This window comes from Solanum verrucosum, unplaced genomic scaffold (assembly GCF_900185275.1).
Source record: "Solanum verrucosum unplaced genomic scaffold, falcon-dt-bn FXZP01000307.1, whole genome shotgun sequence".
Lineage (NCBI taxonomy): Eukaryota > Viridiplantae > Streptophyta > Magnoliopsida > Solanales > Solanaceae > Solanum > Solanum verrucosum.
In genome coordinates this window covers 2,370,317-2,398,104 of record NW_026020264.1, presented here as the reverse complement: position 1 = coordinate 2,398,104, position 27,788 = coordinate 2,370,317, and the positions used below count along the sequence as shown (strand labels likewise).

At 34.6% G+C, this 27,788-nt stretch overlaps 1 pseudogene; it reads left to right on the top strand.

Annotated features, from left to right (window-relative positions):
- On the top strand, positions 1-26,568 carry LOC125833583 (uncharacterized; annotated as a pseudogene).
- The last annotated feature ends 1,220 nt before the right edge of the window (positions 26,569-27,788 follow it).

Genomic DNA, 27,788 nt, shown 5'->3' with positions numbered 1-27,788 from the left:
ATGATCCAAGTATTTCTTTTGGCTTATATTGAGCTAGGTGGCTTTAGGTCTTTATTTGTTCGGTTAATTATTGTAAATGTTTCAAAGTGCCTCTGTGGGGTATATAGCATGTCCTCTTGTGTGATGCCAATTCCTATCCAATGGGTAGGTTCATAAAAGAGCAGCCTACACTGGACTTTGAGGGAAGAAGAAATCTACGGGACGTTGTTTGATTGCTTCTATAACTCCTTTTCATTCTGTTATCCTGAAAACCCGTGGCAGATTGTCATCGAACTTCTTTTATTGAAGTTCAAGCAAGACATTGTGTGCTTATCATCAAAACTCCACTCTACTTCTCTAATGGGTGCAGAGCACTATCCTCCTCCTTGGTTCAGGTGTGCGCATATATTCAAGTCTAATTTTCTCTCGTTACAAAGTTAATAAGCTCTGTATTATTTTTTTACTTAAAAGAATAATAAAAAATGCTCCCTAATATTTATAAGCCTTTGTATTTAAACAGTGTTGCTCCCATGATGAAATGGACTGATAACCATTACAGAGCTTTGGCCCATCTCATCTCAAAGAAGACGTGGCTCTACACAGAAATGCTTGCTGCCAAAACAATTTTCTTACCAGTTTGGCAATTTGGTAATGTTCTGCTGCATGGAATAAGACTCTAGTGCTTTTCTACCCAACTATAAAGTACCTTTTTGTTTCTTACTGATAAGTAGATCTTAGCAAAAAGTAGAGAATCATGCAAGTTAATCCTTTGTTCTTATTCTAGACAAAAAGAAATGAACATTTACTGTGCTATATAGTATGTAAAGGCTCACAATTACAGAAGATTCAAACTCGTCTATGATAATTTAAATGAACTGTACCGGTTAATTTTTTCACTGAATGTGCGTAAATCAAAATATCCTATGATTTTATTTTTCCCCTTTGTTTTAAGTCATGCGATGGCAAATGTTACTTTCTTTAATCTTGATCCTCTTGCTGCCATCCCCAATTTTCATGATAAAAGGAAATAGCGGATGTATGTCTCTATGGTTATATGCCTACTTTCTACATGATCTAAACTGACCTTCTACAAAGAGAAGCTTACAGTTAACACTTCTATAGATGGCACCTGACACTTGAATTTGATATTCTAAATCGATGAATCATACTGTTTTTATATCAATTACTATAGACTCTTTGGGTTGTCTTTCAAGGGTCGAGTTAACCAAATTGGTTGGTTATTTTCATTTTCCTAAACTAAGACCCTTGTCCCAGTTAGATGGTTTCCTAGAAAAGGAATATTTATTCCGTTGGTGTAAAATACTTGGCAAAGAAGGGGACCTAGATGATGTATTATTGTAACCTGGGTAGATCTACAAAAGGATCTGCACCCAAGGGTGTGACCTAGTGGTCAAAGAAGCGGTTGAGAACCCTGAGGTATCATATTCAAAACTTAGTGAAGACAAGAAAAACTAGGTGATCCTTCCCATCTGTCCTAGCCTTGGTGGATAGAGTGTCCTAGCCTTGGTGGATAGAGTGAGAGGTGGCAGGTATCCCGTTGAATTAGTCGAGGTCCGCAAAAGCTGGTACGAACACCACGGTCACCAAAAAATAAGAAGAAAAAAATAAATCTCCAAAAGGAACTTTCTTGTACTGATATGTTATTGTGCTTGCAACTTGGACCTTTAAGAGAAGCATGTCACTGATGCTTGTGTAGTTCTATTGTGCAGTGAGTCTGATATTTATGTGATTTTTCTAATATACCGGGATAGATTCTAGGCATATAGCCCTGAGCAACATCCTTAAGTGCTTCAAATTAGGGAAAATAATTTGGAGATCTTGGCCAAATTGACACAACTAATTTTAAGTTCATTCTGCTTTTCCTATCTAAAAATACGTTTCTAGCTTTTATTCAGACACAAAACTGATACTTTTTCTCTATTATATAACAGTTGCGGATGTCCTAGCCCCAGTGTAGCTTGACATGGGTGTTTTGGTGTGTGCCTCATGCTTGATCCAAAGGTTCATATTTGTTTGCTTGATAAATTAAATATATTATTTATCTGTATACTTGCTCTGATATATGCACAACTTCTACAAGGAAAGTTTGTTGCTGAGGCAATGTGCGTAATCGCTGCAAATATAAATGTTCCCATGAGTGTCAAATGCAGAATTGGACTTGATACTATGAACTATGTAAGCTATTCAAACTTTCCCTTCCTCACTGGAAATGAGCATCAAAATTCAATTCTTCAATGATCAATCTCTTGATTTTTACTTGTTCCTTTCTTTTGTCTTGTAAGTTACAGCTCCATTTTTATGTCCTGGCCTTCAAGAAAATCAACAAAAAGTGGAGCTCTAGTTTCTTTATAATATATTTCCAAGAAGGACTTTGCTGACATTGTAACTGCTTGGACTTTGAAGTAGATCTTAGACAGCTGACAATAACTCGTAACTATGAAATAGAAACAAATTCATGACCACTTAACTCAGAGCAGAAGCCATATCCCAAAAAACCCAAAAATTGGTGGGAACTTGAAAATATTTAAAAATCAGATTTTCTAAATCTGATCAAATTTTATGGTCAAAATAAATTTTGAAAATCTACTCACAATGACCATATGTATTTTTCTGAAAGTTTATCTTCTCTTATTAAATGTTTTTCCTTTTTTGGATTTTTGACTTTTTTACACTACTATACAAACAATCATGGATTCTATCAACATTTTGAAAACTTCAATGGGCCAAATGTAAATCTTGCCTCACCTTATAAACAAACTTGTGTAACCCCAAACACCCACACGCCCCCTCCACTTCCTCTCTTTCTCTCTTTTTTCCCCCAAAGGGCTTTTCCCAATTTGAACTCTTCAAAAGTTTCTCATACACCAAAATCTTTATCTCGTGTATGGCGTTTCACACAGCTTGCCCATTTACCTGGTACTACATTCTTTTATTTTTGTATTATTTGTTTATAATTTTGTTTATTTTCTCTCTTTCTCTTTTTATTATCACTCTTCTATCTACTCTCTCTTATCTAGGCCAAGGATGCCAAATGGGTTTCTTTGTTCTATGGTTTTAAGTTGTTTACTGGGGTTATTTTTATAAACCATCCAGCGTTTTTGGGTGTGGGGTTTGGCTATTTTTTGGTAGCTGGAGGATCTGCTATCTCTCTCTCTCCCTCTCTATGGATGGATGCGAAATCAGTTTCTTGGTTTTGTGTTTTGTTGTTTGCTTTGGAATTTCTGACCAAGTTGAGTGTTTTTGCGTTTGTTGGTGCAGTCGAAAGATCTGCTTCTGCCCAGAGGGGTTCCCAAAGGGTAAAAATGAGTTCTTGGATGTGACTAAATTTGAGGAGTTTCTCAAGGACCCATGGGGTCTTAAGGCCAAACAACCTGCTACATGTCAGGTTAAGGTGCCCAAGCTTCGCGTTGCGTCACCCCCACAGGTGCCTGTAGGTGATGGGGGTGGCAGCAGCGGCGGGGATGGTGAGGAGGCAGCTTCTATTGCTTCAGATCAGACTAAGCGTGCTGCTTTGCAGAAGAAAGCTGCTGCTGCATCTAATGTGGCTGAGGATTTCGCTAGAGGATTTCAGTCTGGAGATGTGGAGGTTAGGAACTGCAGTTTTAAATTATTACACGAAAGTATTCAATTTTTTTATTTACAAATAAATATCTGCCCTCAGGGCTCCATGAAAGATGTCGGTGGAGAAGAGCAACGTCTATCAAATGTCAAAGTGATGTGTAGGCTATGCTTTTCCTGTGAAAATGAAGGAGGTGAAAGAGCAAGGAAAATGATGTCATGCAATTGTTGTGGGAAGAAGTGTCACCTAAGCTGCCTGAAAACTTGGGGTCAACATAGAGGTACTCTTATAGGCCACAAGATTTGTCAGTTTTTAGTGTTATGCTTTTGCTAATATGCCCCTTCCTACAGATCTCTTCCATTGGAGTTCATGGACATGTCCCTCTTGCCGGCTTTGTGAGGTAAACATTTTGATTCTTTTCAATAAAATAATGAAACATAGTTGGTTTTGCTTTTTAATAACTTCCCATAATGTGGCAATTCTACCATGAGTTGTTTTTTTTTCTTTTTTTGTGAATAAGGTCAAAGCTAATTTGACAAAACATTGACTTTTATTACCTAACAAAATGGAAAAAATAAATTTATATGAGATATCAACTGATGTCCTAATTTTCTTTGCTAGCCATATGTAACAATCTGAGGTTTTCATATTTACGCATTTTAGGTTCTAACCTGTTGCCTAGCCCTATGAGAGATCACTCATGTCAGTTTTGACACACAAATCTTGGGGTAAGGTACATTGACCGAAAAAGAAAGATCCTGACTTAGGTCGGTGTCTTAACTATAGAAAGAGGTTTTTTCAACTTCTCTATGTGTTTTCATGGACAGTCAATTCAGAAACAAAGATATTGCTTTTTAGTCAATGCTTTTAAATGGATCCCTCCGTATGTGTATGGTGTATGACAGTCAATGGAGATGGCAAAACAGGTGGAATTTGACCCATGGCCCCACTTATATGCAAACCCATTAGTCACTAATCATACACTTGCCATATCAACTACCTTTTGTCCTGTAAGAAACAGGGAAGACTACTTTCCTCTGGATCAAGTGGACCCAACTCTAATATCCACCATGTCAAAGCCAGATAAGCTGCAAGCAATAATAGCTTATAATGATAAACGCACGTTGAAACCTCAATCCCTGGTTGTATGAAGCTATTTAATGAACGCAAGTGGTTTCTTGGCTTGGTAAGTGTGCTGGTGGAAGGTACCTAGTGAAATTAGTTGAAGTGCTCACAAGCTGGTTAAGGCGCCACAATTATTTAAAAAGAAGTTATTTAATGTTAAATAAGTCACTATAGTTCCATCACTTCCATGTTTTTCTTTTTATGGTGTAAAGTTTGTCATGTTCAGTTTGCAATGTGTTACTGAATCAGATTACATTTTCTTCTTGGTTTTTGTTTCCCTCTCTGTTATAAATCCGTCTGTGACCCGCCCTTTGGACCAATCCTCTATGGATAATGAGCCCGCCCCTCTACCCTTCTCCACCTAAATACTGGGCTTCGCTTTGCATGGTGTGGGGCTTGAACCTACGACCTAAGCCACAAATCTTCCACCTTTTGCCACTCGAGCTAGGCCTTCAGGGCATTTCCCTCTCTGTTTCTCCAGCTTGCTTTTGCAGTTATTTGTGCTTTTGTCCTTGTGTTCTTTGGTGACTTCAATTTTATTTTTTTTGTTTGAGGAAGACTTTGATTATAGTTTTTGTCTCACATTAAACCTTCACATTGTTTAGAATGAGATAGTTTAATCCGTCTAACCAATGGTTAACCAAACCAAATCAAACAAAGGGTTATAACCAACTAACTGTTAACCTTTATCCCTTCCTTTGTTACTCCCTCTGTGGCACCACGAGACTTGCTTCTAGGTTTTACTGTGGAGGTTTCTTGGGGGCATAGAAAAATAGCCTTGTAGGTTGGAATATTGGTAGGATTTGAGCAGTACGTTAAAAATGAAAATTGCAAATATGCAATAAGGTCTTCAAAGCTTTAATCAAAAGCAATAAGCAGCGTTCGATTCATCAGACATATGAAATCGCCTAAATATATGAATTTTGTACTTATAAGATCAAGTAGCGATTAACATTATTGTTTTTAGTACCTGTTATACAATAATGACAATTTGTAGATTCTATACCTAAAATGAAATAGAATGAAAATAAATTTCAACAAGGTCACAGAATAATGATGGTCAATAGCAACATTGGTTTTAGATTCTCAATAAATTGACTATAAAGTAATTAGTTTGCAGCATTTAATTTCATATTAAATTGTTTTAGTAACTATACATAGAGTTGAAAGAGAAGCAAAAAGAAGCTCAAAATCAGCAGTAGTTAAGATGGGGACTTGCATACAAAGAAAGTGTCATCTTTGAAGAAAAAGAAAAAGAAATTTTAAGGAAATACAGAATCCTAGCCTTACTACGTAGAAAAGTCAATCCATTGATTATTTCGATGTTTGGAAGTGGGGTTTGGAAATAATGGAATGTTCTCTGTGAAGTCTTTTTATGAGAAACTATTGGTTAGGGAGGATATGACTTTTCCGTGTTATGCAATATGGATCTCAAGGGTGCCCAGGAAGGTGTGCGTTGTCTTTCATTAGTTGGTGTTACATGTGTAAGGAGGCAGGTGAGGATGTGGATCATCTTTTCTTACATTGCAAGCTAACCATGAGGCTATGGTGGGATATGTTGGGTGGTTGAGCACTCCGTGAGCATTGCCAAAAACTGTGAAAGATTTGATGTTCAGTTGGAAGAGCACAGAAGGAAAAGAAGACGAAGGGCTTAGAACGTGGTTCCACTTGCTTTAATGTGGGTAGTCTTGAGAGAGAGAGAGAGTGAGATGAGAGATCTTTTGAAGGTGTAGAGTCGAGTTTCTCTCCATTAAGGAGTAGTCTTAGTTCCCTTATTTTTCATTTGGTGTGAACAAAAAGTCCCTTGTTTTTACTCCCTCCGTCCCATTTTTTTATGAGTTAGTTTGACTCGACATAGAGTTAAAGAAAGAAAGGAAGACTTTTAAAATTTGTGGTCTAAAATAAGTGATAGATATTTGTGTGGCTGTAAATCATTTCATTAAGGGTAAAATGAACATTTTAATGTGAAATTGTTACTTGATGTAGAAATGTGTCATTCTTTTTGGGTCCGATTTAAAAGGAAAGTAAATTATATAAGCTGGGACGGACGGAGGGAGTAAATGAGTGGGTGGAGTTTGTAAAGAATCATATCCTTTTGTAGAATTTTTATCTTTTGATATATTCCTTGTACACGGATAACTTAGCTAGGTTTATGAATGAAAATACATTTACTTGATTAAAAAAATACAGAAAAACAATAGCAAAAGCAGAAGCGTTAAAAACTTGAAATAAAAAGAAAAATTAATTGTAGAGAGGAATACTAGTACCCATATATCCAAGAAAAAAAAAACCTACTCTTTTTGCTCCCTTTTCCCTATCTTTTCCGTATTTTGAAGTTTTCAAAATCATTTTCCGTGCTTCGTTGAAAAATATTTCTGTCTCATCTTGTCTGTGCCAAGTTTTCCCAAAGCGTGTACATCACAAGTGCAGCAATAACCCCTAACTTGGCATCACTAGCTTGCATCAAAACTGGATTTGGGGATGTGAAAGGTTTTTGACATATTGAAGGAAGAAGTGGTAGAAGGTGCCGGAAGGATGGTGCTCATGGAATTGTTAATTTTATTGTCTGAGTGACTGCAAGGACTGGATTGGCTTATATCACACAAATTGAAGGTGTTGCTGCATGTGTTGCATGGGCAGGAAATGAGTTTATTGGTTGGGTATAGTGGTATTTTATCAGGATGTGGGAAATTTTTGTGATGGTTTGGAGGGAAAGGGTGGTAGAGGCTGGAAGATGACAATATCAGTAAATAAGGACTAGATTTGCTCTCACAAAGACTGGAGTTTATGTGCTGATGAGATATACACAAGGATGAATGGAGTTTAACCTATTGTCTTTCTTTTCTATTTGAGTGGTTCATGGTCAGGGATGTCACTGATAATGGCTTTTTATATGCTCCTGTTAATTGCAAGGTAGGCTGCTAATCTATTTGAGGCAGCATCACATGAAGCACAGTTTCTACTCAAATATTGATTATCAAACATATTAGTTTGAAATGATCTCTTCAAGTATGAAATATCTCTAAAAAAACTATTGGAAGTGTCCCTATCGAGTAGGATTATACATGAAACTATTTTGGCCGCTTTTTGTTTGTTTTAATCTTTTGTATAAAGCAACTCTTCTGTTTGATAATTGGACATGCATTCTGCATCATACACTAGTGATTATTGCATTTTTAGCTATTTGATGTCTATGTTATTGTTCAACTCATGTTCTTATGCTTACTATATTGCTCATATATACTTACTGTATGTATGCTCCTTTTTTGGTGTAGGGCTGTCAAACAACTGGAGATCCAAACAAGTTCATGTATTGCAAAAGGTGTGATGCAGCTTATCACTGTCACTGTATGCAGCCTCCACACAAGGTGGATTATCGTTTCTTACTCTTCCAGTTCTGGATAATGATAAAAGTCGATTGTACTTAGTTGTTTTTGGGATGTGCAGAACGTTAGCAGTGGGCCTTATTTGTGCCCCAAACACACAAAGTGTCACAGCTGTTGTTCTAGTGTTCCAGGAAACGGACTGAGCGTGAGGTATGTAGTATGGGGCCATGTGCAGCTAGTGGACATTCTCTTGGATTCACGTTTTGCTGGAAATGTTAATTGAACAGTCTAATTAACTCCATTTTAGTTAAACTGCTTATTCATGTACTTCTCTATGTTCTTTTTTCTATCTTCACAGAGGAGCATCATGTAGGAGTTCCATTTATGTTATATATTGTGATAAGGTCTGTGAAAGCAATTTAAATCAGTTCTCTAGTTTTGGGCTTGCCCATAGCACATTTAATATTCCGCACTAATATCTTATAGAGATTTAAAATACAAATATTGCAATAGTAGCATCAGATAATGTTGTGCTGCATGTGATATATGAAAATCATTTAAGGCATTGCATATCCTATGAAAATCATTTAAGGCATTGCATATCCTATTGCCTCTGAACTATTGATAACTTGATCTATGGCAGGTGGTTTCTAGGATACACTTGTTGTGATGCTTGTGGAAGATTATTTATGAAGAGAAAGTACTGTCAAGTTTGTTTGAAGGTAGATATTTTGGCAGTTATTATTTGAGATTCTCTTTGTTTAATCTTACAATGAGTTCTTTTTACCATGGTGGTTTATCAATGTGAAGTTGCTAATTTGTCGGCTATGATTACTGGATGCCTTGGCTTTCATTGCCTTTCCAAAACAGCTGAGTGTTTTTCTTTCCATAGATCTACGGGAAATGCAATTAATTGTTTTTTATATTGTAGGTTTATCGAGATTCTGAAACAACACCTATGGTTTGCTGTGACATTTGCGAGCGCTGGGTGCACAGCCAATGTGATGGCATCAGGTTTACCTTATATATTGCTTTTAAGATTATGAATTTATTGGTTTTGCTTTGGCGCCTTTCTTATGATGCAATTTTATTTCTTAACACCGAGCTGATGTGGATGTACATTAGGTTAGACTTTTCTGTTCTGGAATTAAATATCCGAAATTTATTATTGACAGCTTCCTATACCTTTTGTGGTGTTCTTGCAGCAGATTTTGCTATGTTAAAATGTGGCAAGTGTTACCAAGAATAGTGTCATCATTCTCCTTTGACTTTGATTGTTTCATTGAATAATTGAATGGTATTTTTGGGACTGCTGTTTATGCTGCATTCAGCATTATTAAGAGTTTTAATGTAAATTTTCTAGAGGTAAGCAAGCTCTGCAGTCTCGGGTTTCTACTGGTTGCAACCCAGAATAGATGACATAGCATATACGAGAATGACAATTCTTTTGTGTATTGATTTATTGACATTGGTATGTTGATGTGATTGTATGAATGATTTTGCTTCACGGACTAAGCTAAAACAGCATGAATGAATGAAAAAGGAAAAAGAAAATTACTGCTGGGTTTTTGTAATTTTCTGCAACGATAGTGGAAAATTATGGCCAATTTTGGGGAATGCATTTGACTATCATATTATATGTGACCATCATCAATGGGTAAAAATCAAATTCTTTGAAGATGATAAGGAAAAAACTCATGATGTCTAAAAAGCTGTTTGGCACATTTTTTTTGGTGGATCACAAAACTTTTCCAAGGAAGTAAAGGGAACTTCCAGCTATTTAAATATTAAACGTGAAAAGTTCCCTTTAACCTGTGTTTTGGATGGTGAAAGGAGACAAGGGTATGCCTTGCAGCGAGGCGCTCGCCGTTTTCAATTGAGACACCAATTAATATCAAAAACTCTTTCCTAAAAAAAAATCAAAAACTTAAAATTTTTAATTGCATATATACATATCTAAAATCTCAATAGCAATAACATATCAACAAAAATTTCAATTCAAAAACTAATAGTAGATAGTAGATACTAAAAGATTAGAACTTGAATGACTCAATAATTCATAAGACAATTGACAAGAAATACTAGAATTATAAAAAAAAATAGAGACTACACATTGTTGAGTGCTAACAGAAATAAAATTAAAAAAAGCAGGAAAAAAGAAGAGAAGAAGAAGAGAAAAAGAAGAAAAAGTGTTGGAAACATACCTACTGAGGTCGCAAAGCAGAGGATTGAAGGAGAAAGAAGAAGAGATATGTTGATGGTCGCGACTACGAACTGAAGGTCGCAAAGCTGAACTAGAGAGAAAAAAGGGAGAAGAGAGTCGTGTTTGTCCAAAACATCAAATAAACCCTAATATTGCCTTTTAATTATTAAATTAAACATGTTTTTTTTTTTTAAAAGGTGACACCTTTGTCACGATGCGACTCGCCGTTTGTTTTCTTTTTGAGATCACCCCGCCTCGCTAGTAATAGGCGACAAGGCCTTGCCTCACCTCTTGCCTAAGGCGATAAGGCACTCGCCTTTCACAACCCTACCTTCAAATATTTAGGATGTGTACCTTTTTGAATTGTATCAAGGGGGAAGGTTGATCTATTAAAGAGTTACCTAGCATTTCATCAATATGAAAGAGGGAAGCTTCAACGTTGTACCTATACAATTAAGGTCTTCCGGTGGATAAGCTTTAGTGGACAAGGTAGGCGGCTAATCAGAATTCATTTTCAGAGCCAAGTCTCAAGGAGGCAGGTTGGACCTAGTACGAGAGGAATCGTTGATTGACAATTGATCATCGCACTTTGTTAAAAAGCAAGTGGTGCGAAGCCACCATGTTATGACTGAAGGCCTTTACGTTTCAACTATTTAGGATGTGTCCTATTTTGGTAGGAAAAAGGTACGTCCCATGGTTGTTCAAAAAAGACATCTGCACACCTTAACTTTACAGACGACCTTATATTCCCCACTTTTGTTTAAAGTAGAACGTTCCCTAAAAGGTGAGTTAGTCCTATGGTATTCCATTTCTTTAATTTCACCTTAGTTTTAAGTTTTGATTTTAGAAATCATTGACTGTCCAAAATTTCTCCCTCAAATTGGTCAAAGTACCCAAAATCGGTTGACCGATTGGTACGGATCCCGCACCTACACCTACACCTAAACCTACACCCACATCGTATCAACACAAGTACGGCACCGAAAATGAAGAGTTCGAGCAACTTAGAAAGAAAAGTATTACCAACTTATAGAAAGTGCGTGAGAAGAGGGAAAAACACAATAAACAATTCTAAGATTACATGTGCCTTTTTCTAATTGGTTGATATATAATTAGTTATACAAGTTTAATATTTTCTTTAACAACCATACCCAGTGTAATCCCACAAGTAAGGATTGAAAAGGGTAGAGTGTATACAACCTTACCCTTACCTTATCAAGGTAGAGAGATTGTTTCTGATAGATCCTCAATTCAAGTAAAGCATATTAAATCAGGTATGAAAGTAATGGAGAACGAAGTAGTTATATATTCCTTAATTTATATAAATGTTTGTAGGGGAACTCGTGGTGTTTTAAAAAAGTTATTTACATACCTTAACTTTACGGCAACCTAATACTCCCTATTCTTGATTGAAGTGGAACTAAGATCTCCCTAAAAGGTGATGTGGCAAAGAAAGTGTTACCGACTTCTTGAAAGTGCATGAGAAGAGGAGAAAACACTATAAATGGTTCCAACAATACATTTGTCATCTTTTAATTGATTGTTTTATAATTAATTGTACTCAATTAATATATTCCTTAAAATATAACAACAATATACACATTTTAATCTCACAAGTGGGTTTGAAGAGGGTATAGTCTATGTATCTTAACCTACATTACGAAGGTAGATTGGCGGATTTTGATAGACCCTCAGTTCAAGTAAAGCACATCAAATCATATATCAAATTAATGGAGAAAGAACTAGTTATATACTCCTTAATTATATAATATAATTGTTTGTAGGGGAAGTCATAAGTTACGTCCCATGGTTGTTCAAAAAAGACATCTGCACACCTTAACTTTACAGACGACCTTATATTCCCCACTTTTGTTTAAAGTAGAACGTTCCCTAAAAGGTGAGTTAGGCCCAAGACTTAACTTTACGTAGTATCACGGTAAAACCAATCTCACTCAATGTTGACCCTTAAATTAAAATTTCCCCACTCACTACATGTTCAACACTAGGCATGAAGAATGAAAAACTTCCCACATCGGTGGTTAATGCAATGGGTGGTCTACTTATAAGGCTTGGACAATCCTCTTGAGCTAGCTTTTGGGGTGTGAGTTAGGCCCAAGAACTAACTTTACAGACACATAATTCAGTATACTTGATTGATATATTCCTTAATTTAATAATTGGTTGTTGGGAAAAGTCACAAGTTACATCTTGTGGTTGTCCAAAGAAGTTATTTACACACATAAAATTTACGTGCAACCTTTGCTCCCTACTTTCTTTTGAAATGGAACTAATATCCTCCTAAAAGGAGATGTGGCAAAGAAAGTGTAACCAACTTCTTGAGAGCACGTGAGAAGAGGAAAAAACACTATAAATGGTTCTAACAATACACATGTCATCTTCTAATTGGTTGAAATATAATCAATTATACTTAGTTAATATAGTCCTTGTTGAATTGTGTTTTCTTAATATTCTCTTTATTTGTGTCCCCTTTTTCTCTTTTCTTCGTTTTCTCTTTCTTTTCTTTTTCCCACTCCTTCATTTTCTTGGTCAACTTTACTAGACCTGCGCCATCTCCGCTAGTCTAAGTTGCTCGGACTCGGGTGCGGGTGTCTGATACAGGTGCAGATCTAAAGGTCAGATCCTTCATGATCTAATTTTTAAGATTCGGGGATACAGATCTGTGAGAAATATAGGAGAACAATATTATTGAAATTGTTGTTGTTTCTACATTATTACATTGAGACCCTATTTAGAGACACTACAATACAATCTTTTACCAAGTTGGATACTATTTACTATTCTTATTTCTATTTCTATTTCTATTCCTATTCTATTCTAAATAGGATTGTATAAACTTATTCATGTTCTAACGCTCCCCCTCAAGCTAGTGCATACAATTCATGTACATAGCTTGTTACAAATGTAATTAATACGAGGACCGATGAGGAGCATGGTGAGATATCTGCAAGTTGATCAATCGACTTCACAAAATTGACAGTCAATCTCAATGTGCTTGTCTTCTCATTAAATACTGGATTTGATGCATACTGTCAGTCAATCTCAATCTCAATGTGCTTAATCTTTTCATGAAATACTGAATTTGATGCATAATGCCGATAAAACACAGAGTGATAAAATTACAGTGTTGAACTTCCCAAACCAAGCTTGCAAAGACTGCTTCAGACCATAGAGTGACTTACGTAATCGACATACAAGATTGCTATACTCTCCTCGAGCAACAAAATTAAGTGGTTGCATATAGACTTCTTCACAATGTAGTGGTCGCCGAAAAGTGCTCAAAATCTAGTACAAAGTATATGAATCATGTTGGAATTAAATAGAGGGGTCGATATTAGACAAGAAAGTCACCGAAAAACTATCTGAAACATGCTCATATGTCGGAGTATTAGATTTGATGGCTAAAAGTGGTCACAATCTAACAAATAATATTATATGAGTAGGGTCAGAATGATGGCACGACCCAACTGAAAAATAGAAATATATAGGAGATGTCAGATTCACTGCACAATCCTATTGAAAAAGAGAAATAATATGGGTAATAGCCATCTGCCGACAGCGGAAGCTCTTTGATTCTCTACCAAGATCGTAGAGGCTCTGATACCATATGAGAAATATAGGAGAAAAATATTATTGAAATTGTTGTTGTTTCTACATTATTACATTGAGACCATGTTTATAGACACTACAATACAATCCTTTACCAAGTAGGATACTATTTACTATTCTTATTTCTATTTCTATTCCTATTATATTCTAAATAGGATTGTATAAACCTATTCCTATTCTAATAGGATTGTATAAACCTATTCATGTTCTAACAGGATCCATGTATGGATACGGGTGCGGGGATTCACCCAAAAATTAACTAGAATATCTAAGAATAGAGCTATAAAACCTAAATTATGAGATATTATGTGAAGAACTTAAAAAAGAGTGACATATAAATTTCTATATAAAAGGTATTCCATTTCCTTCAATTTCACCTTAGCTTTTGTATTGATTATAGTAATCGTTAAAATTGTCCAAACTTCCCCCATCGATTTTGGTCAAACTACCCAAAATCAATTGACCAAATCACACCCACACCCATGTCATGTCGACACGGGTGCGTCACCAAAAGTGAAGAGTCCAAGCAACTTAGTCGCTAGTCACTTCCCCGCGCCATTTTCTTTTCTTCTTTTCTCATCTTTAAATAATTTTCTTTCTAGGGTTAGATAAAAATAAAATGCTTAAAAGTTCAGAAGATCTCTTCGACTAAAAATTTGTTTGCCGGCCACCATGTTTTCTGGTGAGGTAGGTATTCTCTCTTCCTAAAATATTGTTCAAAACAACTTTTTCAGATCTTTACCTTGAAAAATCGAAAACAAGATTCAAAAGAAATGATAAAACAATTTCATCTTCGCTGGAAAATTAAAATTTGGTGATCTTCTTTTTCGTCCTTTTTGGAGCTATCTATCTTATCTCAGAACTACCTTGTTAAGAACTTTCAATTATGAGTCATGGTGTTATGTGTGGTGCATCTCATTATTGAACTTCAATGGGAGTTTCTCTTGAAGCAATAATGTGTTGATCTAGACGCCACCAAAGCCACAAAGGACTTTCTGCCGATTTTTCCTAATTGTGCAACCCAAAGCTTCGATGGAAATTGAGAATACAGAGAAGTAGAAAAAAGAAGTAAGAAGAAGGGGAAAAGTGAAAAAAAAAACAATGACTAATAAATTGAAAAAATTCCAAATATATATTATACACGTGTTAGGCGTATGTATAATAAACGTTTTTATATAAATTTGGTATTGTCTGGAAAAGGGGGTAATAGTACCACTTAAAATAAGAATAAGGAGTAGGAGGTCACCCGGAAAGGATCAGTGTGTAAAGGACTTGTGTTTTCTAAGAAAGCAAGCCTTTCAAGTAGGGCTTGAAAGAAGGCAGGCGATCCAATCAGAATATAAAGAAGATAGACGAGAAGATAAGGGACGAAAGAATTTTTGAAATTCGATTGGTGTAAACATGATATTAATTAGTCTCTGTCCTTTCTTAAGAGACTCCGGACGCTCCTTGTCCTAAGCCCCAGACATCCGGTTACCTTTGCGGATCTCTGCCGTCTGCTTTTGCGCTATTGTTACTTACAACGTCTCTTCTCTTACGCAATTACTGACTAGTTGTAGAACAACTATAAGGGCGTTTCTACTTTGTAATAAAATATTTTCCAAATGTTGATTCAAACTACCACAGTTAAACCAGATGACATAATGTGTCGCCTTTGTTAGTCTTGCATTGACTAGATGAATTGTTTTTTTGGAAATTGGAAATAGATGGCAAATGTACGGATCAATTATAATTGTATCTTATATAGAGAGGTCTTTTATTATATTTGAGTTATTTTTTTGGAGCAATTCAGAAGATTTACGTTTCTTTCTTAAATGAAGAATTTGAAAAAATATCCTCGAATAGTTATTGAAATGAATCTTTTGCTGGAATAGTTATTGAAATGAATGAATGAGTAAATATAAAATTTAATCGAACAAGAGAAACACTGAACTTAAGACTTTTTGCTCTTTCTTAAACTCGAATTAAGGACAATGTTTCCAAGAATAGTCTCATCATTCCCCGTTGACTTTTATTGTTTCATTGAATGATTGAATGACATTTTTGGGACTGCTGTTTATGCTGCATTCTGCCTTGTTAAGAGTCGAGTCAGTTGACAGGGTGCTAGTTCTAATTTCCAGAAAGTTCCTCTTGTTCTCTTCACTATATAAATATCCTGACATATTTGTGGTTTGCCAATTTGTTCTCCTGTCATTCATGCGATATAAAGCTGTTAAATTATGTAACCTTGATTGTACTTCCACTGAAGCTTTGAGAGAGGGGCTCCATTGGAAATTCTAATTTGAAAATGGGTATTTGCTTTGCAGCGATGAAAAATATTTGCAGTTTCAAGTGGATGGAAATTTGCCGTATTCGTGTCCAAAATGCCGTGGATATAGTTATCAGGTGTGTTTATAGGCTATGGCAGTGATTAATTTCACTAGAAAAGTTAATCGAGGACTCTATCCTGATAATTCTCTATTGATGTTCTCAGTCCATAAATCCTGAGAATGCTGTTCAGGAGCTTTGGAGGAGGAAAGATTTAGCTGATAGGGATTTAATTGCAAGTTTGAGGGCAGGAGCTGGGTTGCCAGTTGAAGATGAAATGTTTTCTATTTCACCCTTTTCAGATGATGAAGATACTGCTCCTGTAGTAAAAAATGAACATAAAAAATCCTTGAAGTTTTCTCGTAAAGGTTTAGTTGACAAATCTCCCCAAAAGAGCAAGGAATATGGAAAGAAATTTGGTAAAGAGAAGGGGTTAACTGGACAAAATGAAGGACATCCAGATGCTCCATCTGGTGGATATAGTGCTGGTGATGTCAAGAATGATGAATTGCAGGTTTATGGGGAACTAGATAGCTTTTCTTCTCCTTCTGGTAGCTTGACAGAAGGTATATGTTCATTTAATATGGCAGGGGTCATAAAACACAAATTTATAGATGAGGTTGCTGGAAACACGGGTAAGAGGACAGTCCAAAGGAAAGGTAGCAAGCCTCAGCGTTTGGATGGGGATGATGTTGGAATTCAAACAAGCATGCCAAAGACCTCCAAGGAGCCAAAAGGTGTTATACATTTGGGCTCGCTGGATAAAAATATAGCAGGTCCCCCGAAGTCCGATGCTTCAAGCTGTCAGAAAGAGCAAGATTTGACTACTTCACATGGTAATTTTTATTTTCTATTTGTAGTCTTCGGGTTCCTCTTTCTTTCCGTTTTCTTATTTGGATGAATCTTGTTTAAACTATGGCTTCTCCATAGAGTTTGATGACTGTAGATATGCTTTTCTACTAGCTTGCATCACTTATGACACAAAAGCTACGGTTTTCTAAATTGTTATCTCATCCAGACAAAAAGTTCTGCCGGTGAGAAAGATGATCTTAGTTTTCCTCTGTGCATTTTTATTTCTTCAAGATTTTCATCTATGATTGGTAAGGAATTCATATACAAGTTTCCCCAGGTGTTTAAGTGGTAAGAGAGCATCGCATGATACGTGGATTAAGATCACGTCCCTGTGCTAACAAAAGCCTGATATTTAAGTGAAGAAGGGTAGATGCAGGTGCTCATTATCCCCACAGTTTTGAACCTTATGTCAGTGGCCCTTGAGGATTTCTCGGTTATAAAGAAAGGACATATAAGTTGCCTAAGGGATATCATAAAATACCGTGATTCTTGGTTTTCTTTTTGTTAGTAGATGTCATAAGTATCTCTAATATTGGTTATAAAGAAAGGACATATAAATTGGCTAAGGAATATCATAAAGTACCGTTATTCTTGGGTTGCTTTTTGTTAGTAGAAGTTAAAAGTATCTATTATGTACGTTCTCGCAATGCATTTTCTTGTAGATAAAAAACTAGCGTGGAAGTAAACTTATGCTGCATATTTCTTCTCATTTCCTTGGATAATTGGCTGCTTATTTGGCATATTTGGAATGTGTGCTTTGGTCATCATGTGATCTGATGTTTGTTCTTTTTTTTTTCTTCTTCATGACTTAAGTTGAAATTCTTTTGAAAATAAAGCAATGGGGGATTTTAAGTTGTGTCCTCAAAGTTTAACATAACAATATTAATATTAGTTAAACAATGGTAAAAATGTAAGCCAGTAATTTAAAACATTTTTCTTTTAATGATCTTGACAAATCTTAAAAGAGTAGCACTAATGTACATCTTACTAACAGACTTCTTCCCTTTTCTCAAGACGCTGAATTTGATATCTTAATGGATATACACTCTGGCATAAAACAGAGGAGTTCTCTTTTTATAATTCAGATTCTTTCCTCTGTCTGAATACTTGCAGCGGAAGAGTCCGTAAAATAACCTTAATGTATTTAAGTTCATGCTGCATATTATTATTGTTTTTGATGTTAACACCCACACCAACACAAAATGGTGTACGCAGGATTTTTCGTAAGCGGTGTCACCTTTTAAAATGAGAAAATAAATAAAATAATATAAACCATATTTAAAAAAAAACACACAAATAAAACACAATTCATGTATATTTTTATAATTTTTTCTAAAAATATTAAATAAAAAATACATTATAATTTTTTTCGATGAGTTCTTTTTTTTATGAAATGTATTCAAATTAATCTCCTTGATAATATTATACTAAATTTTTGTTTATAAAAACAAAATACCAAATAATTACTAAACAAAGAAGGTCAAAGAAAAACAAACATACTAAATATTTGTTTATACAAACAAAATACAAAATAATTACTAAACAAAGAAGGTCAAAGAAAAAAAAACATAAAAAATGAGGCTATGTAGGATTGAACATGCAACCTAGCCAAAGGAATTTCAGCACAAAACCAACTAAGCTACGCGCTTCTATTGTTCAAGCAGTGTCACTTTTATTATATACACTATATATTTGCTTTTGTTTCATAATTGTATGCCTATTTAACAATTTTTTCCGATGAAGAAGTGTCACGTGACATCCCTTCCCCCTTCCTAAATCCGCCCCTGCCAACACACACCCACCCACACCCACGCACCTACACTTAAAAATTTAGAAAATTTGGTTGAATTTGTAAATCAATGAGCTCATTGTCGAAATGGATAGGCCGCAATACTTCTTTTGTTCCCTATTTATTTTTTTTCGAATTCGATTTCTGGATTCGCTATTGCATCTGTTGTTCCCTAAATTCTTTCAATTCAATGTCTAAATTGATTGATCAAGGCAGCAAAATCTCTTGAGATAGAGTAATTAGCTTCAGTACTCTATACTTCTGTTCTTATATGGTGTAGATCCTTTACTTTTTTGTATACCTCTTGTATATGGGAGATTTTCACGTTACTAAAATTATTTACCTTATCAAAATATATTATTATATGTAATTCTTTGTTTATCAGGTTATAAGGATCTGGTTCAGCTCAGAGAGAATGAGAACTCAGAAAGGAATGAGACTGCGGCTACACTTGGTGGTGGAAAAGGTAAGATGTGTTGTAACTTTTTTATTTTTTATGTTGGTGGCGAAGAAAGAAGATAAGATTGTATTTGTTGGTTTTAGGAGCAAACTTTTAATATTCTATTAGTAACTTTTCTTTTTGGCTCTCGTTTTTGTGTCAAAAGAAAGTAACTTAATAGAGATCACGAAAGCTAGCTCAGAAGCTACTCATTTCCCTGCCAAAGTTGGTGGAAAATTTGCCGATGGGTCTAGACCTTATCCTCAACTCAAGACTTCTGGTATTTTGCTTTCGTCATCATGTGATCTGATGTTTGTTTTTTTTTTTTTTTTTTGCTTTCTTCATGACTTAAGTTGAAATTCTTTCGAAAGTAAATCAATGGGTGATTTTAAGTCACGTCCTCACAGTTTAACATAACAATGTTAATATTAATTAAACAATGGTAAAAATGTAAGCCAATAATTTCAACGTTTTTCTTTTAATGATTTTGACAAATCTTAAAATAGTAGCACTTGTGTACATCTTACTCACAGACTTCTTCCCTTTTCTCAAGACGCTGAATTTAATGTCTTAATGGATACAGTCTAGCATAAAACAGTGGAGTTCTCTTTTTATAATTTAGATTCTTTCCTCTGTGTGAATACTTGCAGCTGAAGAGTCCGGAAAGCTGCTATTGACCCACAAAAAATTAAAATGAAAATAACCTTAATGTATTTAAGTTCATGCTGCATACTATTATTGTTTTCTGATGTTAACACCCACACACACACTTGGAAATTTTAGAAAATTTGGTTAAATTTGTATTCAAGTTCAATGAGCTCACTGTTGAAATGGGTAGGTGGCAATACTTCTGTTGTTCCCTATTTTTTTTATTTTTTTTTTTCGTATTCAATTTCTTGTTTCGCTCTTGAATCTGTTGTTCCCTAAATTCTTTCAATTCAATGCCTAAATTGATTGATCAAGGCAGCAAAATCTCGTGAGATAGAGCACTAGCTTCAGTACTCTATAGTTTTGTTCTTATATGGTGTAGATTCTCTAATTTTTTGTATACCTCTTGTATATGGGAGATTTTCACTTTACTAAAATCATTTACCTTATCAAAATATATTATTATATGTAATTCTTTGTTTATCAGGTTATGAGGATCTGGTTCAGCTGAGAGAGAATGAAAACTCAGAAAGGAATGAGACTGCAGCTATACTTGGTGGTGGAAAAGGTAAGACGTGTTGTAACTTTTTTATTTTTTATGTTAGTGGTGGGAATAAAGAAAAGATTGTGCTTGTTGATTTTAGGAGCATACTTTTAATATTCTATTGGTAACTTTTATTTTTGGCTCTCGTTTTTGTGTCAAAAGTAAGTAACTTAATAAAGATCAAGAACGTTTGCTCAGAAGCTAGTCATTTCACTGCCAAAGTTGGTGGAAAATTTACCGATGGATCTGGACCATACCCTCCACTCAAGACGTCTGGTATTTTGCTTTGGTCACCATGTGATCTGAAGTTTGTTCTTTTTTTCTTTTCTTTGCTTTCTTCATGACTTAAGTTGAAATTATTTTGAAAGTAAAGTAATGGGTGATTTTAAGTCACGTCCTCAAAGTTTAACATAACAATGTTAATATTAATTAAACAATGGTAAAAATGTAAGCCAGTAATTTCAACGTTTTTCCTTTAATGATCTTGACAAATCTTAAAAGAGTAGCACTTGTGTACATCTTACTCACAGACTTCTTCCCTTTTCTCAATACGCTGAATTTGATGTCTTAATGGATACACTCTGGCATAAAACAGAGGTGTTCTCTGTTTATAATTCAGATTCTTTCCACTGTGTGAATACTTGCAGCTGAAGAGTCCTGAAAGCTGCTATTGACCCACAAAAAATTAAAATGAAAATAACCTTAATGTATTTAAGTTCATGCTGCATACTTTTATTGTTTTCTGATGTTAACACCCACACCAACACACACACTTAGAAATTTTAGAAAATTTGGTTAAATTTGTATGTAAGTTCAATGAGCTCACTGTCGAAATGGGTAGGTGGCAATACTTCTGTTGTTCCCAATTTTTATTTTTATTTTGCGTATTCAATTTCTGGATTCACTCTTGCATCTATTGTTCCCTAAATTCTTTCAATTCAATGTCTAAATTGATTGATCAAGGCAGCAAAATCTCTTGAGATAGAGCACTAGCTTCAGTACTCAATACTTCTGTTCTTATATGGTGTAGATTCTCTACTTTTTGGTATGCCTCTAGTATATGGGAGATTTTCATGTTACTAAAATTATTTACCTTATCAAAATATATTATTATATGTACTTCTTTGTTTATCAGGTTATGAGTATCTGGTTCAGCTGAGAGAGAATGAAAACTCAGAAAGGAATGAGACTGCAGCTATACTTGGTGGTGGAAAAGGTAAGACGTGTTGTAACTTTTTTATTTTTTATGTTGGTGGCGGGAAAGAAGATAAGATTGTGCTTGGTGATTTTAGAAGCATACTTTTAATATTCTATTAGTAACTTTTCTTTTTAGCTCTCGTTTTTGTGTCAAAAGAAAGTAACTTAATAAAGATCAAGAAAGTTAGCTCAGAAGCTACTCAGTTCCCTGCCAAAGTTGGTGGAAAATTTGCCGATGGATCTGGACCTTATCCTCCACTCAAGACTTGTGGTATTTTGCTTTGGTCATTATGTGATCTGATGTTTGTTCTGTTTTTCTTTTTTTTTGCCTTCTTCATGACTTGAGTTGAAATTCTTTTGAAAGTAAAGCAATGGGGGATTTTAAGTCACATCCTCAAAGTTTAACATAACAATGTTAATATTAATTTAACAATGGTAAAAATGTAAGCCAGTAGTTTAAAACGTTTTTCTTTTAATTATCTTGACAAATCTTAAAAGAGTAGCACTTTTGTACATCTTAATCACAGACTTCTTCCCTTTTCTCAAGATGCTGAATTTGATGTCTTAACGGATACACTCTAGCATAAAATAGAGGAGTTCTCTTTTTATAATTCAGATTCTTTCCTCTGTGTGAATACCTGCAGCTGAAAGTCCGGAAAGCTGCTAATGACCCACAAAAAATTAAAATTAAAATAACCTTAATGTATTTAAGTTCATGCTGCATACTATTGTTGTTTTCTGATGTTAACACCCACACACAAACACTTAGAAATTTTAGAAAATTTGGTTAAATTTGTAAATCAATGAGCTCACTGTCAAAATGGATAGGCGGCAATACTTCTGTTGTTCCCTATTATTATTATTTTTGTGTGTATTCAATTTCTGGATTCTCTCTTGCATCTGTTGCTCCCTATTGATTGATCAAGGCAGCAAAATCTCTTGAGATAGAGTAATTAGCTTCAGTACTCTGTACTTCTGTTCTTATATGGTGTAGATTCTCTACTTTTTGCTATACCTCTTGTATATGGGAGATTTTCACGTTACTAAAATTATTTACCTCATCAAAATATATTATTATATGTACTTCTTTGTTTATCAGGTTATGAGGATCTGGTTCAGCTGAGAGAGAAAGAAAACTCAGAAAGGAATGAGACTGCTGCTACACTTGGTGGTGGAAAAGGTAAGACTTGTTGTAACTTTTTTATTTTTGATGTTGGTGGCGGGTAAAGAAGATCAGATTGTATTTGTTGGTTTTAGGATTATACTTTTAATATTCTATTAGTAACTTTTCTTTTTGGCTCTCGTTTTTGTGTCAAAAGAAAGTACCTTAATAAAGATCAAGAAAGTTAGCGCAGAAGCTACTCATTTCCCTGCCAAAGTTGGTGGAAAATTTCCCGATGGATCTGGACCACTCAAGACTTCTGGTAATTTGCTTTGGTCATCATGTGATCTGATGTTTGTTCTTTTTTTTTTTTTTGCTTTCTTCATGACTTAAGTTGAAATTCTTTTGAAAGTACAGCAATGGGGGATTTTAAGTCACGTCCTTAAAGTTTAACATAACAATGTTATTATTGATTAAACAATGGTAAAAATGTAAGCCAGTAGTTTAAAACGTTTTTTCGTTTAATGATCTTGACAAATCTTAAAAGAGTAGCACTTATGTACATCTTACTCACAGGCTTCTTCCCTTTTCTCAAGACGCTGAATTTGATGTCTTAATGGATACACTCTGGCATAAAACAGAGTGTTCTCTGTTTATAATTCAGATTCTTTCCTCTGTGTGAATACTTGCAGCTGAAGAGTCCGGAAAGCTGCTATTGACCCACAAAATATTAAAATTAAAATAACCTTATTGTATTTAAGTTCATGCTGCATATTATTATTGTTTTCTGATGTTAACACCCACACCAACACACACACACATACACTTAGAAATTTTAGAAAATTTGGTTAAATTTGTATTTAAGTTCAATGAGCTTACTGTCGAAATGGATAGGTGCCAATACTTCTGTTGTTCCCTTTCTTTTTTTTTTTCTAATTAGATTTCTGGATTTGCTCTGGCATCTGTTGTTCCCTAATTTTTTTCAGTTCAATGTCTAAATTGCTTGATCAAGGCAGCAAAATTGAGATAGAGTAATTAGCTTCAGTACTCTATAGTTTTGTTCTTATATGGTGTAGATTCTCTAATTTTTTGTATACCTCTTGTATATGGGAGATTTTCACTTTACTAAAATCATTTACCTTATCAAAATATATTATTATATGTACTTCTTTGTTTATCAGGTAATGAGGATCTGGTTCAGCTGAGAGAGAAAGAAAACTCGGAAAGGAATGAGACTGCAGCTACACTTGGTGGTGGAAAAGGTAAGATTTCTTGTTACTTTTTTATTTTTTATGTTGGTGGCGGGGAAAGAAGATAAGATTGTATTTGTTTGTTTTAGGATTATACTTCTAATATTCTATTAGTAACTTTTCTTTTTGGCTCTCGTTTTTGTGTCAAAAGAAAGTAACTTAACAAAGATCAAGAAAGTTAGCTCAGAAGCTACTCATTTCCCTGCCAAAGTTGGTGGAAAATTTGCTGATGGATCTGGACCTTATCCTCCACTCAAGACTTCTGGTAATTTGCTTTGGTCATCATGTGATCTGATGTTTGTTCTTTTTTTCTTTTTTTTTTATTGCTTTCTTCATGACTTAAGTCGAAATTCTTTTGAAAGTAAAGCAATGGGGGATTTTAAGTCACGTCCTCAAAGTTTAACATAACAATGTTAATATTAATTAAACAATGGTAAAAATGTAAGCCAGTAGTTTAAAACGTTTTTCTTTTAATTATCTTGACAAATCTTAAAAGAGTAGCACTTACGTACATCTTACTCACAGGCTTCTTCCCTTTTCTCAAGACGCTGAATTTGATGTCTTAATGGATACACTCTGGCATAAAACAGAGGTGCTCTCTGTTTATAATTCAGATTCTTTCCTCTGTGTGAATACTTGCAGCTGAAGAGTCCGGAAAGCTGCTATTGACCCACAAAATATTAAAATTAAAATAACCTTAATGTATTTAAGTTCATGCTGCATATTATTATTGTTTTCTGATGTTAACATCCACATCAACACACACACATATACACTTAGAAATTTTAGAAAATTTGGTTAAATTTGTATTCAAGTTCAATGAGCTCACTGTCGAAATGGATAAGTGCCAATACTTGTGTTGTTCCCTTTCTTTTTTTTTTCTAATTCGATTTCTGGATTTGCTCTTGCATCTGTTGTTCCCTAATTTTTTCAATTCAATGTCTAAATTGCTTGATCAATGCACCAAATATCTTGAGATAGAGTAATTAGCTTCAGTACTCTATAGTTTTGTTCTTATATGATGTAGATTCTATACTTTTTTGTATACCTCTTGTATATGGGAGATTTTCACTTTACTAAAATCATTTACCTTATCAAAATATATTATTATATGTACTTCTTTGTTTATCAGGTAATGAGGATCTGGTTCAGCTGAGAGAGAACGAAAACTCAGAAAGGAATGAGACTGCAGCTACACTTGGTGGTGGAAAAGGTAAGACGTGTTGTAACTTTTTCTATTTTTTATGTTGGTGACAGGTAAAGAAGATAAGATTGTGTTTGTTGGTTTTAGGAGCAAACTTTTAATATTCTATTAGTAACTTTTCTTTTTGGTTCTCGTTTCTGTGTCAAAGAAAGTAACTTAATAAAGATCAAGAAAGTTAGCTCAGAAGCTACTCATTTCCCTGCCAAAGTTGGTGGAAAATTTGCTGATGGATCTGGACCTTATCCTCCACTCAAGACTTCTGGTATTTTAGGAAAAAGAAGCAATGATAGTAGTGTTATTACAAAGGCTGGATCTGAAGTTCCTGCTACAAGGGACAACAAATTAGCTTCTGTTAAACATGTCAAAGCTTGGCTCGCTTCCTGTGATGACCTGAATGAAGAAAAAAATGGCTCACCTTCATTGTCTAATTTACCGAGAATGGATCCAAGACCTCTCCAAAGGCCCAAGTTCAAGAATCCTTACCATGAAAGTCAAAATGCCTTGGCTTCTCCAGGAGAGGAGGAGAAAAGCATGGATAAGGGCCACAAGTCTAAAAGAATGAGATCGCCAGCTTTTGAAGAAAAAGCATCGACCAGGTCTGATGATAATTCATCACAGCGATATGAAGACATTGATGACTTCTTGGCTGATAAATGGATACTGCAGAAGTTGGGACAAAATGCAAAAGGAAAGAGAGTGGAATTTCATCATCTGTTTGATAATACCTGGTAAGTTTATTGTTATGTGAAGCTGACTACTATACATAAAATTTATGCAACTTAAATGAAAATGAGTGCTGTGATATTCTGGATTTGTAATCATGATAGCAATGAGTAAAGGGCAATCAATAGGGCTAGTGAATTGCATTGGGACTTAAGGATATAGTAGGATAAATAAAAGGAACATACTGTCTATAGTAAGAAGTTTAATTTAGGCGTTTAACTAGCGTGGCTTCCTTGCTGGTTCTTAAATATGAAATTGTGTAGAAGAGCATTCATATAAATCTGTACCACACTCTCCTTGAGATGTGCTAGTTTGACCTTTCAATTTGTTTTCTTTTTCAGGCATAGAGGGACTGTCGTAGAAGTCTCTGAAGGCTCATCTGTTGTGTCTGTTGCTCTTGATGATGGGAACACGACGAGCTTGGAACTTGGAAAGCAAGGAATTCGTTTAATATCTTCGAAGCAAAACTGTTGACTGCTATTAAAATTGGTTATTAGATGCAGCGTATGTTGCGACTTTTGATGCCAAGAGCATGAGAAACTGCTGATTCCCAGAGTTGTTCCTCTTTGGTTGACTCAAAGGAAGTAACTGATCGTTGCAGGTCAAAATTTCAAGGTTACTGCACCCTGCATTGTGTGTTTGCTGCTTGTTATCTAACCATTGGTTACCAGATTTACATGTAAGGCGTTGGTTTGATTCTGTTTTATTGTCACCTTTTGTTTTCCAGTTTATAGATTCTCCTTTTGAGCCTTTAGGTGGCACTTTAAATTAATCTTGTTGAGTTTGCAGTTTTAATGTAAAATTTCTAGAGATTACAAAGTTCTGCTCTTACTGGTATTAACTCAGAATAGATGTCGTTGTTATACTATAATATATATTATAGCCAGCTGAGCTCTTTTCAATATGAATTGACTGAAATCACCATGATACTACGATAAATTCCATTAGATATAATCAGCTTGAGGACTTTGGCAGCTGATCATGTGAGGCTCTTGAGACACATCTAAACGTTTGCATATGTTCTAGATCTTGTGTGTGAAATTGGTAATTTGAAACTTCATATTTGTCAAGGGTATATGCTTAAAACTGCTATAAATTTTGAAGATTTATTTGGGTTTGGTGGTTAATATATGGGTCTTGGGGTGAATTCAGTTTGAGTATTCATTCTTTCATTTCAAAGCAATTGTTTTGACTTGACTATTACAATATCAAAATTCTAAAATAATTGTAACATGTAAGTGGTCAAAAATGTCTAGCATCAAAATAACAAACAACTTTTGGGAGGCATACGTTTGTATTTACATATCATAATATTGCATAAGTTGTATTGCAGACATTTTTTTTTACTATTGATGGTGAAAGATATTATTTGTGCATGTGATCATCAACATTAGAGCTCTTTCTTCATTTATGATAATAAGGCCATAATCATGTTTGGGAACACAACGTTTTTTACTCTTAGTTTGATGAAAGTTTGTCTTAAAACAATGAAAAATTATATTCATATGAAGGTTTAAAAATTTGTTGCCTTAAATTACTCCAATCAAAACATATTTGTAGAAGAATGACCTTCTTAAGAAATATATTTTCTTTGACATGACCTTAATTTGATATTTGATTATTATCTTTGATTGTGCCTATCATATAACATCAAAATGAATTTCATCATCAAATATCAATGACAAAAAAGGTCATTAATTAAGAAAATAGATATCTTTAAAGCTTTATAAACATTTACTCTGATGTTGATAACCTGTTATGTAATAAAGACCACTAAGTAAATACATAAAAAAATTATATATATATACACTATTATATTCATTTATTCAACTTCAAGATGTATAGAAGTTGGTTGATTACAAGCTTATCTAATAAATTGTAAATTTAAGTGGA